Here is a 19,339-nt window from a genome sequence, read left to right on the forward strand (position 1 = left end):
AATGTAGGTTTTCCATAGTTAGTGTAATTAGTTAATAGTTGAGTTAGTTTAAAATTGCTAGTCTATTGTGCTTTCATGTGACGGTGCGGTGCTTTGTGGCTTTTGAAGGCATCCACTGTCTGTTCCAGCTGGGCCCTTCATGGTTGTCTTGTGTATGTGATTGCTGCTTGGGGTCCTTGACTCACATATGTCACTCCTGCCTCCCTTATCCATGGGCTCGCAAGGATGGTTCGGTGTTACAGAATATTACACAAGGGCTTTGGACTGTCATATCTGTGGCATGTCTGGTGCTGTGTGACTTGTGTTGACACCCCTAGTGGGGAGGATTTAGGTGTCATTGTCCACTGTCACTGTTCAGCTTTTGCTAGATGGGGTGTGTCATGATTAATGTGGACATTGATTGCTATGCATTGTGTAGTATGTTTCATATCTTTCCTGTACACGTGCTTGTTGCAATTCATGCTTTGGAGGTGAAAGACGGACTGATGGTGTGATTTGTGATGTGACTCTCTGACATGGTCAAGTAATGAGATGCCTGATGAGACACACACAGATGACTTTGAAGCATTAATCATGTGTTTCATGCCCTTTCTGCAGGGGGATGAGCCTCCAGAGCACCTTTGCCAGCAGACATGGCCCATTGGACGACGGAATTCCTGCCCGTTTGTTGGTGCCCACATGCACATGTGTGCACAAGCAGAGGCACAGTGATTGCAGACCCACATCCTAGAACTGCTGACATGTTCCAAGGAACTCCAGGCAAGGTGAGCATCACAGGGGGGCCACGACACAGCAAAGCTTGCACCAGGCGAGTTGCACATGCAGGCTTAGTCACAGCACTGAGGGTGAGCTTAGACGAATATTGGTGTTGAAGCACACAATGCAGCTCAGATGTGTTTGTGGACTGATGGCTGTTGATAGTAGGGTTGTCTGGGACACATGCAGGGGCAGTGGCACAGACCCTCCGGTACACCAAGGTCCATTGAGGCACTTGTATCAACCATGTAGCCTTCTGAAACATGGAAAGTGGCAGCTCATAGGGACATACAGCAAGGGACATACTCGGGTGCAGTGCATGTCTTTTCCACGTACGTCATGATAAATGCACTCCCAACTTTGTTTCGGTCATGGTGGTACGCAACTTACTCTGTAGTCATGGCTTGCTATATGGGTCTGTCGGCTTACCCAGGGATTATTGCATGTTGTGTGAATTTTGACACATTGGTGTTCCATTTGCCACGCACCCACCAGCGGCTGACTTACTGCATTGACTGTGTATGACCCGTCACAGGGGTGATGTTATATATGGGTACGAAGCATCAAGCACAGATTGTCTGTTTGTAGAGTAGTTTGTTGCTATGGGGCATGTTTGGTGTTGTGTTTTTGTGTAATTGGCATGTACAGGTTGTTGACTGTGGCTCTCTTTGCAGCATTGCAGTGCTCATGTAACCGGACCTGAGAGTGCGCAGGCAGGAGGCCAGCACTCAAAACCAGAGCTAAGTGTCTTGTTGTTTTTCTTTCGAACTGCTCTGCATAGGCTTGCTGGGGAGTGTACTGATGCATGGATGTATGTGTGGTTCAATTTGGTATGTTTTTTCTCCCTAATCACCCGTGATCCTATGCAATTTTGAAACCTGTACCCTCTACCCGGTGTTCCTGCTTCCCGTGCCTATCCAAGCAATGTTCCCTGACCCTCTTTCTCCACTGGGGTTGCGGATGTCTGTGTAAGCCCCGAACTTGCAGGCGCCAAAACCCTAGAGGGGGTGGTTGGTTCGTACCACTCCTGAGCCTGGACTACAGAAGGCCATGACAATGATGTCCAAGTTTGTTTGGATTGTGTATGTGTTCATGCAGGTTGTACATTTTCGTGCATTCCCTAGTTTCATGTGTCATTCCTCCTCCCCTCTCCTGCCACTCATTCCAGTCATCCAGTGTGTCAACACCTGTCCCGACTGCATATCCCCACCAGGGTCTCAGGGGCCTGTGTGAGTTTGACCTTGCTGGCACCCGGGACATGGTGGGGGTGGTTGTTTCGTGACACTCCTTCACCTGTACAGGGGACCTGTGACAGTACACATCCATTCATGGTGCATCATCCTATGTCATGTACCACACATGTCATCTACTGGAGGGTGTTCGGGTTCGTTTTTATGCTTTGAATTTTGTGATTTTGGAAATGAGTTTGGATTCTGAGGGTTCAGGCATCTTTTTACACACAAGGTGGGAGATGGTGACGAAGGGTAAAGGTGATCCTGTGGCCAGGTGGAATTGAGCTTTGGAGGCTCCATGACCCAGGTGCAGTTGTTCAGTGGGTCATGGTCATTTGTGAGGGAGGGGGGGTTGTTGTTGATAGTTGCCTTGCCCTGCAGTGTGATGGGAACTCTGACATAGTAATGGTGCTATCCTATGTACATGTTGTGTTCTGCTGATCAATGCCTGTTCATGTGTTGTGTTTTCCTTTCAGGTGCGAGGGGACAGTTGTGGTTTGACATGCTGGGGTGTACACATGGTGGATGTTCACATGTGATGTGTAGGGAACACTGATGGTCACTTGAGTGCACATGCATATGTGGAGTGCATGTCCTTGCAGAACCACACACTTGCACTCGGATGCACTACATGTACTCCCACCCTTGCATATCCACGTGTCCACTGTTTGCCTTCTGGTGCCCACTGTGTCCCGGCAGCACATGTTCTGTGACCGATTATGGATCCAGTACATGCCTAATTTGATGTTTGATGTGGTCTGTAACTTAGATGTGATGCTCAGGGTGTGCATCACACACAATGGCTGTTCACTGTGCTGTGCGCTGAGCAGTGTGTTGCAGGAATAGGACACTGCACACATGAGCTGCAGTGTTGATTTTGCAATGCATAATGTGCATGTAGACAGGCATTCATTGTGATGTTACGTCTACGACTGTTGTAATGCATTTGGAAATGACTTATTTTGGGTAGGAGATTTTGTTGGTCTGTCATTTCATCTGATTCCGGGTCAGGCATCATTGTCCAATGCCACTGTACATTTAGGAAATGGCAATGTGTACCTTATCGTTACTGTGTTGGTGTATGGGTATTGCTTGCCCTGTCATGTTGATGTTTGGGAGGGTTTGAGTGACATGACAGTGATGGCCATGGCCTGTTTTGCAGGTGTGTGTGATGCACACCTTGCATGTCCGGGTCATCCGCTTCTCAGAGCAACTAGCTGGGGGTAGATTTCTCTCTGCAGCAGGGCCCTCCCCCTGGAACAGACTTCCTGCCTGACTTGAACTTGAGGGGAACCATCTCCAGTTCTGGAAGCACCTCAAGACCTTCCTCTTTGCTTCTGCTTACTCTCTGCCTCTCCCTTGCAGAATTCTTCACTGGAACTGCACAGGAGCTGCAACTGGGCCACTCTCACTGACCTTGGTCCTTGGCCCAGCCACTCTCCACTTGCACTGCCTCCCTGGCAACCCCTGCACTGCAGTACTGTCTCTCTATCCCTACAGCCCTCCCTTCCCAGCACTTGTCTGCACTTACCTTTGCAGTTGCCACCAGGCGACCTATGTATTATTTTTTTGGGCTACTTCCCCTGTACTGGACTCCCCCCCACCCTTCCCCTTGCACTTTTCCCTTCCCCCTACCACTGCACTTGCACAATCTCAATGACACCTGGCCTAGTACTACCGTTCTCTGTGTTCCCTTGTTCCCCCCTCCCTGCCTCATTGCGCCTTGGAATACTTGTGTATGGCCCATATCATGTCATATGTCATATGAGTGCCTTTTGGTCACACAGGATAGCTTGTGTTTAAGTAGCTAGGGATGCAGACGATGTGGCACTTCCATGGCAACTATCTCAGGGTGGTAAGGTTGTGACAGTTGACTGTCTCTTTGTCATCATTGATTGTCACCTGGTATGTGCCAGGCCTGTGTGCACTCCGTAGGGGTGGGAGTTTAGGTGAAAAATGTGGCCACAAGCTGGGTCCGGGCTTCCTCACCACGTGCCCTGTCCCCTCCCATGGGCAGCGCCTGTGGTTGGGGATGTGGGGGCACCACCATGTCCACCGGGACGCCCTGCCGTGTTGCAACATTGTGCAGGACACATGCTGCCACAATGATCCTGCACACTACTGGTGGTGCATAGAGTAGTTGCCCACCAGAGCGGTCAAGGGAGCGGAAACGTGACTTGAGCACTCCGAATGTGCGCTCCACTATGCCCCTGGTTGCAATATGGGTGGCGTTGTATCTTACCTGGGGTGGTGTGGTGGGGTTACGGATTGGCGTCATCATGTGGTTGCTCAGAGGGTAGGCACTGTCCCCTGGGGAGGTGATAATAGTTGAGATTATTAGGGTTTCCCCCCAGCTTCCAGGGCCCGGCTCAGGGCGGACATTCTGTATATGAAACTGTCATGGGTGGAGCCAGGGTAGTTTGCATAGACAGAGGTGATGATTCCCTTTGCATCACATACCACCTGTACATTGATGGAATTCCAGTGCTTGCGGTTTCGGTAGATGTGCTCAATGGCCCTAGGTGGACGTAGGGCCACATGGGTGCAATCTATGTCACCGAGCACTTTGGGGAAGTGTGCCACCCTGAAAAGATCCAGGACAACGGCCTGCCTTTCTGCGGGTGTTCTGGGCATGTATATGTGCCTGCGGACTGAGGGGCGCGCTGTCATGATTGCCAGTACCTGGTGTAGGCAGCGTGACTGCGTGGCATGTGAGACCCCCCCACTATGGCAGTGGTCCGCTGAAATGACCCAGTGGCCAAAAAATGCAGGACATTGAGCAGCTTCTCCAAGTTGCTCAATGCTTGGGAGCAAAGGGTGGGGGATGTGAGGTCATCTTCCCACTCCCTGACCAGGTCTAGGATGATATGGGGTGGAAACCTATACCTGCTGTAGACCTGGTCGTCAGGCATCCCAAAATAGGTTTGTCCGTGGTGCGAAAATGCGTGCCCTGGCTATTCTCCTCCTCCTGCGGTGTCCCACGATCAGTGCAGCGACAAATGGGGCATTCATCGTAGCTGTATATACGCGTTTGTTGTTTGCGCGCACTTTTATGCTGTGCGCGGGGACGCCTCCGCCTGCCTTCGAGTGGGCGGACACGTTGACGCTTGTGCACGTCTTTTGCTGTGCGCGGGTTTCCCGTATTCGGATACGTGGTAAGACTGTAGGTCCGAGTGTCATCGCGTGTGATCGGAGGGGAGTGAGCGTACACGCGATTGGCCTGGGTACATGTGTTCTGGGGTGCCGGGAACTTTCACACGCGATTGGTGGAAATCCACGTGTGTTCTGTCATCACGTGCAATGAGGGAAACACCCGCCCGCGTCACGTCACAGACGTGCTCACGCGCGAAGGGCCTTTGGTCCAATGAAATCGCATATGCGTGCTGCCGTGCATACGCGCTAAGGGCCTTTCCTCGTATTACACGCGGACGTGCAGTTTTCCACGCGCGCTTACGCGCATGGGCCCTTTCCTCGTATTACACGCGGACGTGCATTTTTTCGCGCGCTGAAATGCCCATGCACGTCTGTACGCGTCACATCACAGGGGCGCTTGCGCTTGAGGGGCCTTCTGTCCAATGAAAATGCGTATGCGTGCAGACGCGCTTACACGCTAAGGGCCTTTCCTCAAATCACACGCTGACGTGCAGATTTTTCACGTGCCAAATCACTCCGTATCAAGCTGGCCACGCGCAAGCACACGGAAGACCACGCTCCTGCCCAGGAGGCCGAACTACTGCCCCCAGAGCCCCGAGCACGCTCCCACCTGCCATCTGCTGCTGCCTGACTGCCTGCTGCCCACGTGCCCTGCCATTTGCTGCCTGCACATCAGCCAGGGGTGGTGTTGCTGTGACCACCCCTGCTGGAACCGAAGACTCCTGACTGGGATTCCATCGCTCCACAGCCCAGCCCCAGGACCCAGTTGCCCACCCACTCCTGCCTCTGGGGTTGTCATGTCGGGGCAAACACCATCTGAGACCACTGACAACCCCCGGCCAGAGAGGCAGAGGGGCACCAGCTTCAGTGCCACCGAAGTTGGTGTCCTGGTGGAGCAAGTCCTGGGGCAGTATGATGCCCTCTTCGGAAGTTCCCGCGCCAACAAGGAAGGACGGACTCGGATCTGGACTGACATCGTGACTGCCATCAACGCGGAGGGGGTGGCAGTCCGCGACTTACAACATGTCAAGAAGCGCTGGGAGGACTTCAGGTCCAGGACCCTGAACAAGGCCCGGCGCCTCTTGAAGGCAGCGGATGCCAAGGGGCGCCGGGGCCACTTGTCGGAACAACAGATCAGGGTCCTGGAACGCATATCCCCAGCGCTCCACGTCCAGGTCCTTCAGAGGCAGACCCGTCTGGAGTCGAGCGGTGAGTGTACATGCATCCTTATTGTGAGCAGTGTGTGTGGTGATTATTCAGTAGTGTGCAGGTTGCACATCTGTTTGTATGGGGTCGAGTATGGGTGGGGGTGTACAGGGCCGTGGGGCTGACACATGCGAGGGCTGGAATGTGTGAGACATGGATGGTGCTTGTGTGTGTAGGCTTGCATGCCAAATGCAGTTGTGTGGGCACACATGTTTGGATGAATGTGTATGTAAGTAGACATGTCCGTGATGTCACGCATGTATGTTATTTTCGGCTGCATGTATTGGCACTGTGTACATGTGCATGTGTGTGTATTTGACAAGGGTGCAACAGTGATGCAACATGGATGCATGTGACAGCGGTATGTGGAAGCCTGATTGGCAGATGTGACATGGATGCCCGTCTGAACACTGCGACACTTGGCATAGGTGTACACATGCATGCAAGTGTGGTGGTGTGTGTACATGTGTGGTGCACTTCCTGTGTTGCATGTGATGTCTGGCTCACCTTTGGCTGCTCATGCTGTTGTATGTGTATGGATGGTGGTGGCAGTTGCGATATGGCTGTGGTATGGCTCATGTGTGCGAGTTGTAATGACATGTGTGTTGGGGATTGTGATGACATGTCTGAGGTTTGCCAATGCCACTCATGTACAACTGTCATGTGTGTATGTGTCCATTGTACAGTGCCCTGATGCCTGTGTTTTGTTTCTCCCTGTCTGCAGCGTCAACTGATGAAGAGGGTGGAGGAGGTGCTGTGGAGCACAGCGGCGGGGATCCCACCGCCAGCCAGAGACGCAAGGCCGGGCTCCCCTCCCATGTTGTGATCTCGTCGGGGAGTGAGGAGTCTGGTGCCGCGTCCCAGGCCGCAGCTGCCGGGGGGGGTCCAAGAGGCGGAGGTTGGAGTTGGACTCCTCGGCAGCAGAAGGGGCAGCTGGGACCCCACAGGGCCCAACAGGGGAAGATGGCACGGAGTCATCCAGGTTGGTGGGGGGTTTGGTGGAGGAGGTGGCCGTGCAAGCACCAGAGACGGGGTCTGGAGGTGGGGATCCCACTGTTGCTAGTGGTGCAGTGCAGGACCAGGGACAGGAGGCAGCACAGGCCGCCACGGAGGTGCCTGTGTGCAATCCTGTCCCTGATCCGGTCCCTGCATCATCTTGCACCAGCAGGGATGCCTACGTCCAGACCCGTTTTCAGGCAGGGGATGAGCTCACGTCAACTGGCCTTCCTCTGCCTGCAGACGGGGCTATCTGGGTCCGGGTTGAGCCTGTCCTGGCTGGTGTGGCGTTGCGTCAACGGGCCATGCGAGGTGACCTGCAGTCTTTTCATGAGGAGACTGCACGTCATCTCGATTGGCTCGTTGACCATGTCAGCCTGCTGGGACAGGTCACCCAGGCCGGATTCCTCCGTCTGATGGGGCTTGCTACGACCCCCTCCTCAACTGGACCCCCTATGCGCCAGTCGTCCTCCGTGCCATCTTCCCACCCATCAGTCACCTGGGTGCCCTGTGGAGCTGCCTCTGACGGTGCGGCCAGGCTGGTGGAGGAGGCATCCCTGCCACAGTCAGGAGTCGGACGTCCAGCAGGGGTGGCCACATCTATGACTGCACCCCAGCCGGCAGATGATGTGCAGGCAGCAGGAGGCAGTGCACGGGCAGAGGCACAGCAGCAGCAGCAACGTGGTGGGAGCCATGAAGGCTCGGGGCCTTCAACATCGGAGGGGCAGGCATTGGCCGGAGGGCAGGAGGACCGAGAACAGAGAGTGTCTTCCGTGTGGCAGCGGTTGGGCCACGCCATAGATGCGGAGCGGCAGCGGGCGGAAGAGGCACGGCTCACAATGGTCAGGGCAGAGAACTCCATGCGGAGGGCCCTGAGGCGGGCCGAGTGCCTCGAGGCAATCCGCAGGGGTTTGGAGGTGGATACGTCGACGGCCCTGCGGACCCTCGGGGACATGGAGGAGGACCGCCTCCGGGACATTGAGGAGGAATTCGATGATGCCCTGGCCTGGGACATCCACAAGTGAGCCGTGAAACTAGCCCGCTGCCCTTGTACATAGTTATGTAGGTAGTGTTAGGTTTCATTTTTGTTTTGATTTTATTTGGACCTTTCGGACATTGGCCACATTTTTGTATATAGTTTATTTTATTAGTTAGTGTAGTTAGATAGGTGTCCTTTCTTTTGTTGGGATAATGGACCCTGGCTTGTTCCCATGTACATAGTTCACTGTTGGATTGTATTTTTTTTTCACATTTTAACCATGGAGCAATGGCTTTTTTTTTTATTCCCCATTGGATTTTGTTTTGTAGACATTGACTTTGGACAACATTACTTTGGATTTTTATTTTTGGTTTTGCTTTTTTTCACGGACATGCTTCTTTTAATTTTTGTACATTCACATTTCTGTTTCTTCATTTTTTATACTATTTATGTTTCCTTTAATACATATTTTTTTAGGTGAACTTCAATGTGTGGTATCTCATTGGTTTCATGCATTTCATGATATGTGTTTTGAGATTCACTGACACCCATTGGGTGTATGTGAGGGAAATGTGTTTGTTTCGGAATTTGCAATTGGTGTTCTGTGATGTAATTGCAAATTATGAGTGGGTGGATACAATACTCGGGTGGGTGTTTTGCATTTGGAGGCTGACCATAGGGACCAGGGATCTAGATTGTGATGACATGTTGGCTGGGGAACATGAGTTGCACATGGGTGGGGGCCTGCTGGCAGGTGCCCCACAGTGCTGGGGGGTGGGGGTGGTGGTGAACATGAGTTGGACATGGGTGGGGGCCTGCTGGCAGGTGCCCCACAGTGCTGGGGGGTGGGGGTGGTGGGGAACATGAGTTGGACATGGGTGGGGGCTTGCTGGCAGGTGCCCCACAGTGCTAGGGGGTGGGGGTGCTGGGAGACATGGGTGGGGGCCTGGTGGTGGGTGCCCCTGCACTGCTGGGGGGTGGGGGTGGTGTGAGACATGGGTGGGGGCCTGGTGGAGGTTGCCCCTGGTGGCTGGGGGTGCAGGGGGACTTGCGTTGGTGGGCAGTAGTGCAAGTTGACATGTGGGTTGGCTGGTGGGCATGGCCATGGTGGATGGGGTGCCTGCAGGACATGTGCTGGGTAGGCCCCTGTGGTGTGAGCCACCTGCAGGGGCCGTAGAGGGTGTAGAGGGAACACCTGGGAGGACCCACACGTGCAATTCACGTGTGCTGCTCCCTCGCACCACTGTAATACACGTACCCTGATGAGATCGCGTGTGGAACTTCCCGCGCACCCCTGTAATACACGTACCCTGATGGAATTGCATGTGGAACTTCCCGCGCACCCCTGGAATACACGTACCCTGCTGATGTTGGTGGGATACTTCCCCCGCACCCTGAAATACACGTACCCCGCTCAATCGCGTATCTAACTTCCCGCGCACCCCCGAAATACACGTACCCCGCTCAATCGCGTATCTAACTTCCCGCGCACCCCCGAAATACACGTACCCCGCTCAATCACGTGTGTAACTTCCCGCGCACCCCTGAAATACACGTACCCCGCTCAATCGCGTGTGTAACTTCCCGTGCACCCCCGAAATACATGTACCTCGCTCAATCGCGTGTGTAACTTCCCGCGCACCCCCGAAATACACTTTCCCCGCTCAATTGCGTATTTAACTTCCCGCGCACCCCCGAAATACACGTACCCTGCTCAATCGCGTGTGTAACTTCCCGCGCACCCCCGAAATACACGTACCCTGCTCAATCGCATGTGTAACTTCCCGCGCGCCCCCGAAATACACGTACCCCGCTCGATCGCGTGTGTTGCTTCCCGCGCACCCCCACAATACACGTGCCCCGCTCGCACAGGCCAATTGCTGTATGTTGCCACTTTTGTGATGCGCTGGGACTCTACCGCCTGCCTTCGTGTGGCAGACGTGTTTTAGCTTGTGCGTGTCTTTGGCTGTGCATGGCTTTGCCCTATTCGATTCTATGAATACGTGTGGTTCGAGTGCGTGTGGGCGTTCCGTCTGCTTCCCTGCAGTACATCCCCAGTTACGCCCTTATTTTCGCGCGTTGTTCCCCATTCCGCGCATTACGCCCCGTGTCCCGCCCACTTTCTGGTGTATGCGCCGAGGTTGTGTGCTTTCACTGTGCGCGTCACGCACGCCTTTCGGGATGTTGCAGTGACTTGTGCGCCATGCATGGGTTTGGCGCACATCCCGAGGTGAACACGCGCAGGGACTTCCATGAAACGCACGCGTGCACGTGCGCATGTTTTTTTCCGCTTGCGCCTGCTTGCACCTGCTTGCGCGAAGATTTTCGGCGCACGTTTGTTCCATAAATCGGCCCCCAAATGTTTTTAACAATATATATATATATACATATACACATTATACATTATTCCACTTTCTACTAGTACATCTATATAGCATGTGAAATACAAATGTAAAACTGTTTTAAAATAAACATTGCATCTAAAAACACACTTAAAAAATAATTCTTTCAAAAAGAAAGCGTTGCTACAGTCTAGTATAGGAAAACATAATGCAGTATAATTACCTCAACAGTATTAAACATTTAAGTAACTACAAACTTAGTTTTGCATCAGAAAATTCTAAAAAGAATTGCCCACAATGTCAAAAGTTTGTACGCTTATAAAGGTACTTCACTACAATGAAGATATGTTAAAATACTGTGCAAACAATGTTACACTGTGCAAAAATCATATAATATTACCTGATGACATATTCACAGATTAATTTAAGCAAACTTAACCAGGATACCAACACATATAGCCCAACAATGTCTTCAGTTTTACAAATGAATAAATGAAGACATCCCAAATGTGTAACATTATTTTGAGTATGTATCTTTTTAAAGTATATACCATCATTTCAAATAATAGGTTGACAATAAAACCTTGTGTTTGTAAACATATTAGCACTTAGCAAAAACTACACTAAGAACCTAAGACATGTCAATTCCATACTTCTTGTAAAATGTGTGTGCATCCTTTGTTTGGCCACCAGCACACACTTGAGAAGCCCATAGTGACATTTCAAAATGTACCCATCATATTTTCAAATTTTAAAAACTAGGAATTGGTATTTAAACTTCTATTGGCACAGATAGTTGTGTGCAGTGTGGAATACTTGTTTTATGATATAAAAATTAATTCTAGAAAAAGGTCCATGGTTTAACGACTCAATACATTTAAACATTGAACAATCTAAAACTTCAAGTATGCTGTTTTCATGTTTTAATTAAATTGGAATACGTTTTAAACATTCTGTGTGCATACCTAATTTCTCCACCTACGCACACAAGTCAATACAGCACATGTAAATTATTCCCTGAAACTCTTATTAGTAAGTATATCTAATTTACTTTACTAACAGTGTACTTTATTGTTGTTGTATCTGCAACCTACTGTTTACTTGTTTCATATGTAAACAGTCATGACCTTCTGCACTCCCTAACACTCACAATAAGTACATGGAACCATGGATCTCGCCCAGCACTTATAGGGAACAAATGTACATGGTAAAATGTACACTGGTTTACACAAAAAAAAAACAGAAGTAGAAGATTGCACAATGCTGTTTTCTCTTCTAATGTATGTAATATTCAAGATCTTACCTCTACATTTATTTTGTACTGTTTTTAGAATACATCCTAGTAACAATCCATCTTCCACTTTACATAAAACACTTATTACCTTTTCTTCCTTTTCTAAAATGTATTTTGCACTTTTATATTCCCAAAGAATATAAAACATACATTTTGAAACTTTCGTTCTAACAACATCAACAATTATTTTAACCCTTTGGAAATCTAGGTTGGTGTGTGAGTATAGAGTCATTAGCCCATCTACTTCTGTATGCACCCATGTTGTGAAATGTCTACAGTGAATGCATGCCCCCTCATGAAAAATAATTGCACACATCTTAAAAGTTTTCTTACTGATAGAAACTTGATTATTTAAAACATGCGTTACTGAGGTGTTAATTTTCCTACCATCTACACTGTATATTTGAAATATAATCAATACATACATTACAAAAACTAGATTTTCTTAGTGTTGATTGTAAATTACAACCACACTGCATTGCATGTCATGGAATGCTTTAGTTATAAGGTAAAATAAATTACACTTTTCTGATCCGCAATAGGAACATAAACAAATCTTTAAGAACGATCCTGAGTAGTGTAATCTTTCTTACATTGTGGACACCTATGATTCCACTCGTAACTAATTCCTACATAGCGATATACACTAACACTTTCCTGCATTAATTTAATAAATCAAAGACAGTCATTAAAATTTCATGACTATCTTCCTGTGTATTTTGAGAAAATTGTTGATTTCCACCTGCAACAGCTACTACATTTCGGATTGACATTGCCAAATGGGTAATGTGTGGCTTTTCATATACAGATATTTTAAGAAATGAAAGTTCCACACATAGCTTCTTTTATGTTGTGGAAGCTATTTATTGCATCAATGGTGTAATTTGAAACAACATACACAAAGCTCCATTAGAATAGCATTCAATTCCTGTTTCATTACTAAATCTACATTAAAAATCAAAGAACTAATCAGGCAAGTCGGGATATGTGATGACCCACTATTTTATTATAATTATCTTAACCAATAGCAAATGAGACATATTGAATCAAAAAGGTGACGCAGGTGAATATAAAGCATACATTCCCAACACAGAAAAACAACAAAAAATATTAAAACAAGCTAAGACATTCATAAATAATAATAATTCTGACTAAAACCCATTTCACCTTATCTGGGGTGCAGGATTTTTACAGATGCCAAATTAATTGGCTTAGTAAACAGTGTTGTTTAATGAGCATTGTGTGGTGATAGAATTGTCAACACATCTGTGTTTCTGCCTTGTTCCAGGTGCAAAGTGCTATGACTATGTCAGTCTTCATCAGGGCAGGGATTTGTGAGGCCTACTCGGACATGAGGTATGTAGTGATCTAGAGAAAACAAATAACATACACCAATTAAGGGTCTGTATCCAGACAAAAGATATAAAAGCATATAATTTCGATCATTACTTCTGATAGACCCAAAGGGAACTTACTGTTTGGGTGGAAACCTAGTACGTATGATGCAAGTTCGCAGCAGCGTATTGTAAATATTTGTAACACACAGAATGTGTCTTGGAATTAGACAATATCTAGTGAGGAGAAACACCTGAGACTATATGCACTCTGAAAAAATACCAGTTACCTGATCGATATGACCCATTGGTCGCAGCTGTCAACTTGGGTTTGGCTTGGCTCAAGAGGTAGGCATGGCCAGCAGTGCATGTGAACCTGCTCACTGTCACCGGACACTATCTCTTGCGAGTTAATGCCTGGAACATAGTAGCACAACTTAACTGTTCAGTACTGTATGGTACAGTCAAGGTGTAAGTGATTTGTGTTCTTGCAAAAGTTTATACTGACACATCAGTGCTGGTCTGTGCCTAGGGACACAAATCCCTTCCAAACTGGAATATTTGTTTAATTGTTCCGTACAGAATGACACATTGTGGAAGTGATGTTCCTCATGTTCAATGTTAAAGCAAGGCTCGTACTGACACAGCAGTGCTCTTCTGTACATATATTTCATTTTAAAGGTACATTGCTGTTCTGTACATAGAGACTCATTATAGGTGTAGTTGCCAATCGATTCAAGTGTACATCCAAAGTGGGAGTACTCTTTACTAGGATCGTGCTGGTGTGACAAAACTGTTCTTTACAGAATGATCGATATCCTACTGTACTTGGCCATGTGTAAAGCTAGTGAACATAGTTATTTTCGGTACCCTCTGCATTGTACCTTACAAGCATTAGTATGACAGATTGGCCAGGGATATTTATTTGTATGCTGGAGGAAATGTCATCAATGACATTTGTGATGTCATCTTTCATGTCCTGGGTGTTAGCCTTAGCAGTGCACGGTGGTGGCACGAGTTATGGTTGCTTAGCTTACCATAACTGGCGAATTTCTGAGGTTTCCGGTTTTAGTTGTAACCATAAAATCCCTTTAACATAGTGTTTTCATTTAATTTCATAGGTTTTTATTAGTGCAACTTAACCATAATGTTCCATTAGCAAAGTTTTTTCAGTGAATTTCATGGGTTTTCACCAGTGCATGATATTTTCCTACAACTTATTAATATCATATTTACCCCAATATAGAACATGTTTGTCCAATTTACAAAGTTTAAAGCTCTGCCATTTCCCACCATCTAACATCATTTTTAACACTTCTGTACACGTTTTGCAACTTTTACCACTGTTTTTGTGTCCGTCAATGTCTGGGAATGTTTGACTTCATCGCAGACCTTCTGTACAGTGCCACGTGACCATGCGCTCATGCGTTGCATTCTGATGTGTCCGCAAACGCGTCTGCACTTCGCGATTTGGTCTGTGCTTCCAGAACATGTCAAAACCACATTTTCTACTGATCTAGTTGCTTTCAAGCTCAGAATGTACCCTTGCACAGCTCCTACACATATTCTTACTCATTATCCTTTAACAATATAGTACAAAGCACATACTTGGAAGAATATTAACAAAATTGCTGTTTATCTTAAAAATTGCATCAGCTATTGCCTTCCTCCTCCCCAAGAGCCACCAGCACCACCAGCTGGAGGACATACACGGCACAAAGAAAGTGCAGTACTTCTAAAGACAATGAAGAGGACCAAGAAGATGAGGTAAAGGAAATGCCTACTTATAGCACCCAGAGAGAATCATGGGTGGGGCACTTCTTTACCAATGTTGGGAATGTACCAAACGCTAAAGCTACCAAAGTGAAATGCTCTAAGTGCAACTTTGTAATCAGTCGCGGGCTACCTGGACAGTACACCTACGGGGCAGCCTCCATGCGCTGCCACACCAAATCCAACCACTGCAATGCTCTCAGAAAGGTTGTTCCTTGCTTAGCAAGTAGTAGGCTGTCTTCCTCCACCTCATCTTCCTCAACCAATACTGTTACCGTACAGTCTACTTCTGTGGGACACAAAATCCCACCGGCAACCTTGCAAGCATAAAAAGAGGCTGTTGTCCCCTATCTTTCTAAGACAACATTCATCCTCATATACTGCAACACACCACTCTGCAGGCGGAAGTAATTTCGAAGTGCTTTTGAAGCTGTAATGAAGGAGCATAAGAATCACTGCCGCCTACCTTAGAAGTAACGCACGCGCAGCATCTTCCCCTGTTCACCTGCTCCTTCATATTAGTGCTTGGTGCCTCTTCCCTCATTTCCCCCCACCAAAAGAAACGTTACTTTAGGAACCACCTTTCAGAGTTAAAAAATAGAACTAAAAAAAATCTTAAACACTCAATCTACTTTACATTTATCAATAAGATTTTCCAACATTTCGATTAGCATTTTGTTTTATACTAATGGGAATAATTTGGCGTTCATCCCCCGTTCCAGGTACCAGGAACGGGGATAATGACCCGGCAGGCAAAGTTATTGGCCCAAGCGAACCAAGGGTGGATAATGAGGGCTCTGGACTGTTATCTCCCATTTCAGCTCCTGCAGTGGGGGATGAAAGCCATTAGCACCCCGGGTTCCCAAGGCGGAAACCCGGGGTGCTAAAAAAAAAAAGGATTTTTCTTCCTACACCAGGATGCCTGTGGCGTCCCGCTGTAGCAAGGAAAATCCTTTTCCAAGATGGCCACCATGGAAAGGGAAGGCGGGGCTCCGTACAGAGCCCCTCTTCCCTTTCCATGGCAGCCTGCAGAAGGCGAAGAGAGAACCCTATGACCATATTACCACAAGCACATTTTTTCCCCTTTCAAACCTATCCCACTTTCAAATAACTTTAACATATAGCCGGTCCCAGATAGACATGGCCACTTTAACCCCATTTGTCGTCCCTTGTGGTCATGGCCAGTAGCCAGATTGTCCGGCTCATGACCTTATACCATGACCAGGCACTCTGGCAACTGCCCATGGCCACAGGCTATACCTCAGTTACCAAAGGTATATCACAATTTTTTGTACCTACATTATGACACTTGTCAAAATATAAAACACGGGCACATTTGCAAAACCATGCTTTAATGTCCTTGCCAATGCTCCTTACATGAGTTTGCTGGAAATCTGCCCATGTTTATTTTTTCAAAAGTGTCAAAATGTATGTACATACAATAGTCATATAACTTACCCTCCACTTGACAAAACCCATTCAGACTTTACACAAACATTCACGGTTGGGTCTATAATCTTTCTGAAAACTTTTGTCCACATTCGTCAAACAGCAAGAAATGTATAAGCCATCTAAACATGTTGAGACCCCCATCTAAGTTAGCTCCTCTTGGCAAAATCCCACCAAACTTTACAAATGCATGTATATCTAGATCTAAAATCTTTTTGCAAACTTTTGTGTGGATTTGTCAAATGGTACCTTATTTATATGCCTTTAAAATATTTTGTGTCCCCCCCATAATTGTTCCCCTCTTGACAGAATCCCACCAAACTTTGCAAAACTATTTATATATAGATTTAAAATTGTTATTCAAACTTTTGTGCACATTCATCAAATGGCACCACATTTATAAGCCTTTACAATTTTTTGAAGTTTCATTGAATGGTGTGTTAGGGAAAATTCTCATAAATGTGCTAATTTCCCTTACCTTTTGAGACACCTAGCAACTTTGCTTGATTTTTAGGACTATATTTTTTACCTGGAAAGAGTGTGAGCCTTTTTTCTCACTCTTTCATGTATTTTGATGTGTGTTTTACTTTTTTGTTCTTTGGATATGGAGTTTTAGACAATTCCATAGACATCACACAACACCCTCAGTGCAGTGGCACAGGGATGTCTTTCAGACTTCCCAAGGTTTAAACACCTTCTCTGGGACTGACTACTGTCTCCCAGTGAATGTAAAGTAAAATTGACTTTGCTAGTCTTTTTAAATTGCTAGACCCAGCACACACTGCCTTAAAGGGGTGGACTGGCCTATAGGGAACTCTGGAGATTTCCTAGTAGGCCTCTGCACCCAGGGCCTCTTTTGTGTGGTATTTCCAAATGTTCCCATAGGAAAAGCGTTGGGCTTGCTCAAAATGTGTAATATGGGGACACTTTGAAAATTATTTCCCGGGCCCCTTTTGGTTCCCCCACACCCCTGCTGCCTTACAGCAGAGTGCTGGAGGGAATACCCAGTATTCCCCATGCCTAGAAAATTCATGTAGCACTCAAAAGCTACTCTTTCCTCTTAGAATGGCTGGTGGCAGTGGTATTACCATGATTTTCCTGACCGCAACCCGTTTAAACGCTCCGGTAGCTAAAATCCACCGGAGCCATGCTTTTCAAGATGTTGTCTGAGCCCCCTCTGCAATAACAGGTTCCAATTAACTTTTTTTGCCATTTCTTTTTGGAATGGTCCTTCTAGTGTTTGACTCTGCATGCCAAACCAGGTTTGGTCCCTTTGTTCATTTGCCTTTGGCAAGCATCAGTACTGAAGACCGCCTCTGCAGTCTGAGTGTCTGGGGGTGGACAGGAAGTGAGGGAGGTGCCCGAAACTCCCTGTGCTTAGTCTCCTAGACCTGAAAGCACTTTGGCATGATTGACTGGCTGACTGTCTGGCAAGAACAGCCACCCTGCTCAGTGAGTGGCAGCTAGACTGGAATGAATGGGAGAAAACTGTTTAAAAGGCAGGTCTCTGGGACTTGGAAGACAGAGTCGACCTCTGGAACAAAAAAAACGAAGACGAGCTGAAGGAAGACAACTGCTGCAACTCCTGGACCGTTGGTTTGCCCGATGAAGCCCTGCTGCAGGTCCGAATAGCCTGAAACTCCCTCGATAGAGAAGCCCCTTCAAGGACGACTTCTTTCCTTGAGCTGGTGGGAACAACCAACTCGCAAGCCAGCTGGAAACCATCTCCATACTGGTCGAATTCTCTTCAGAGTGCTGTTGAAAACCGGATAGCCAGTGAGAAGGATACCAGTTTGTGGACTTTAAGGCACTCACACCTTAAACTGATGTTTTGCCAAGCTTGTGGATCCATCCCTGTGCAGTGCAGGAATATCCTGACGTCCTCCCTCTTGTACCCACGACTGAGGCCCAGGAACAGCGAGATCTGCAGGAACTGCCAGGAACAATTGCCTCAGCTACAGCTTTTCTTCATTACCGAGTTACTGTGCAAACGCGGTTGAGTAATCCTCTCTGCCGGGGTGAAAGTTTGTGAAACTTTCACAACTTTGGAGTCTTGTTTGCTCCTAATCTGACATATAACTCTTTTTCCTTCAAACTACTTCTAAGAACATTGGCAAAGATTTACTAACAGCACTATACCAGAACTGTGCTATCCTATCCAAGACACTGATCCATTGACTTTGCCCAGGCCAATTGAATTGAACTGCCTCTTGTAGTGAACTGAAACTATTTGCTCTGCCTAAAGAAAGTATTCGTGTTTAATTCTTATAACTTGTGTCTTTTACTCCCATTTAAAGTTACTGAAGTGCCATTTTGCTCCCACTTCTGGGGAGCCTAACTTGTTCAGAAATGTATTGGTTTGGAACTGGAGTGTATTATAGTGTGCTATTGAGCTGCTGATTGCTAGTGGAATGTTTGCTAAATGACTGTATAAATAAATTAAACCTTGAGTAAGTGTTAGTTTGAACCACTATGATTGCAAGTCCTTTGTGTAACACCTTGTACTGCTCGCATGCCTCTTGAGATAAGTTTGGCTGCTCAGCCCTGCTACCACAATACTGTGTAGTACAGACTTAAGCCAAAGTTGAGATTGTGCTTACACCTGTAGTCTAAATTGTGTGTAGTGTTCCCAAAGGCTATTGCATGTAATTCTGCCTAACATAGTGCCAAAGTTATAAGCCATCCAAAAACTGCTTCTCACTAACCCAGTAATGCAGACATAGGCATAGATGGCCCCGAACATCTGAAGTGTCCGTGAACAACACAGGCCTGTACCCGAACATCCAGACTGTTTGCAGACTTCGGGGGTGAAAAACACCAGTTTT

Source organism: Ambystoma mexicanum, chromosome 4q (genome assembly GCF_040938575.1).
Source record: "Ambystoma mexicanum isolate Mex_15411 chromosome 4q, UKY_AmexF1_1, whole genome shotgun sequence".
In the NCBI taxonomy this organism is placed as follows: Eukaryota; Metazoa; Chordata; class Amphibia; order Caudata; family Ambystomatidae; genus Ambystoma; species Ambystoma mexicanum.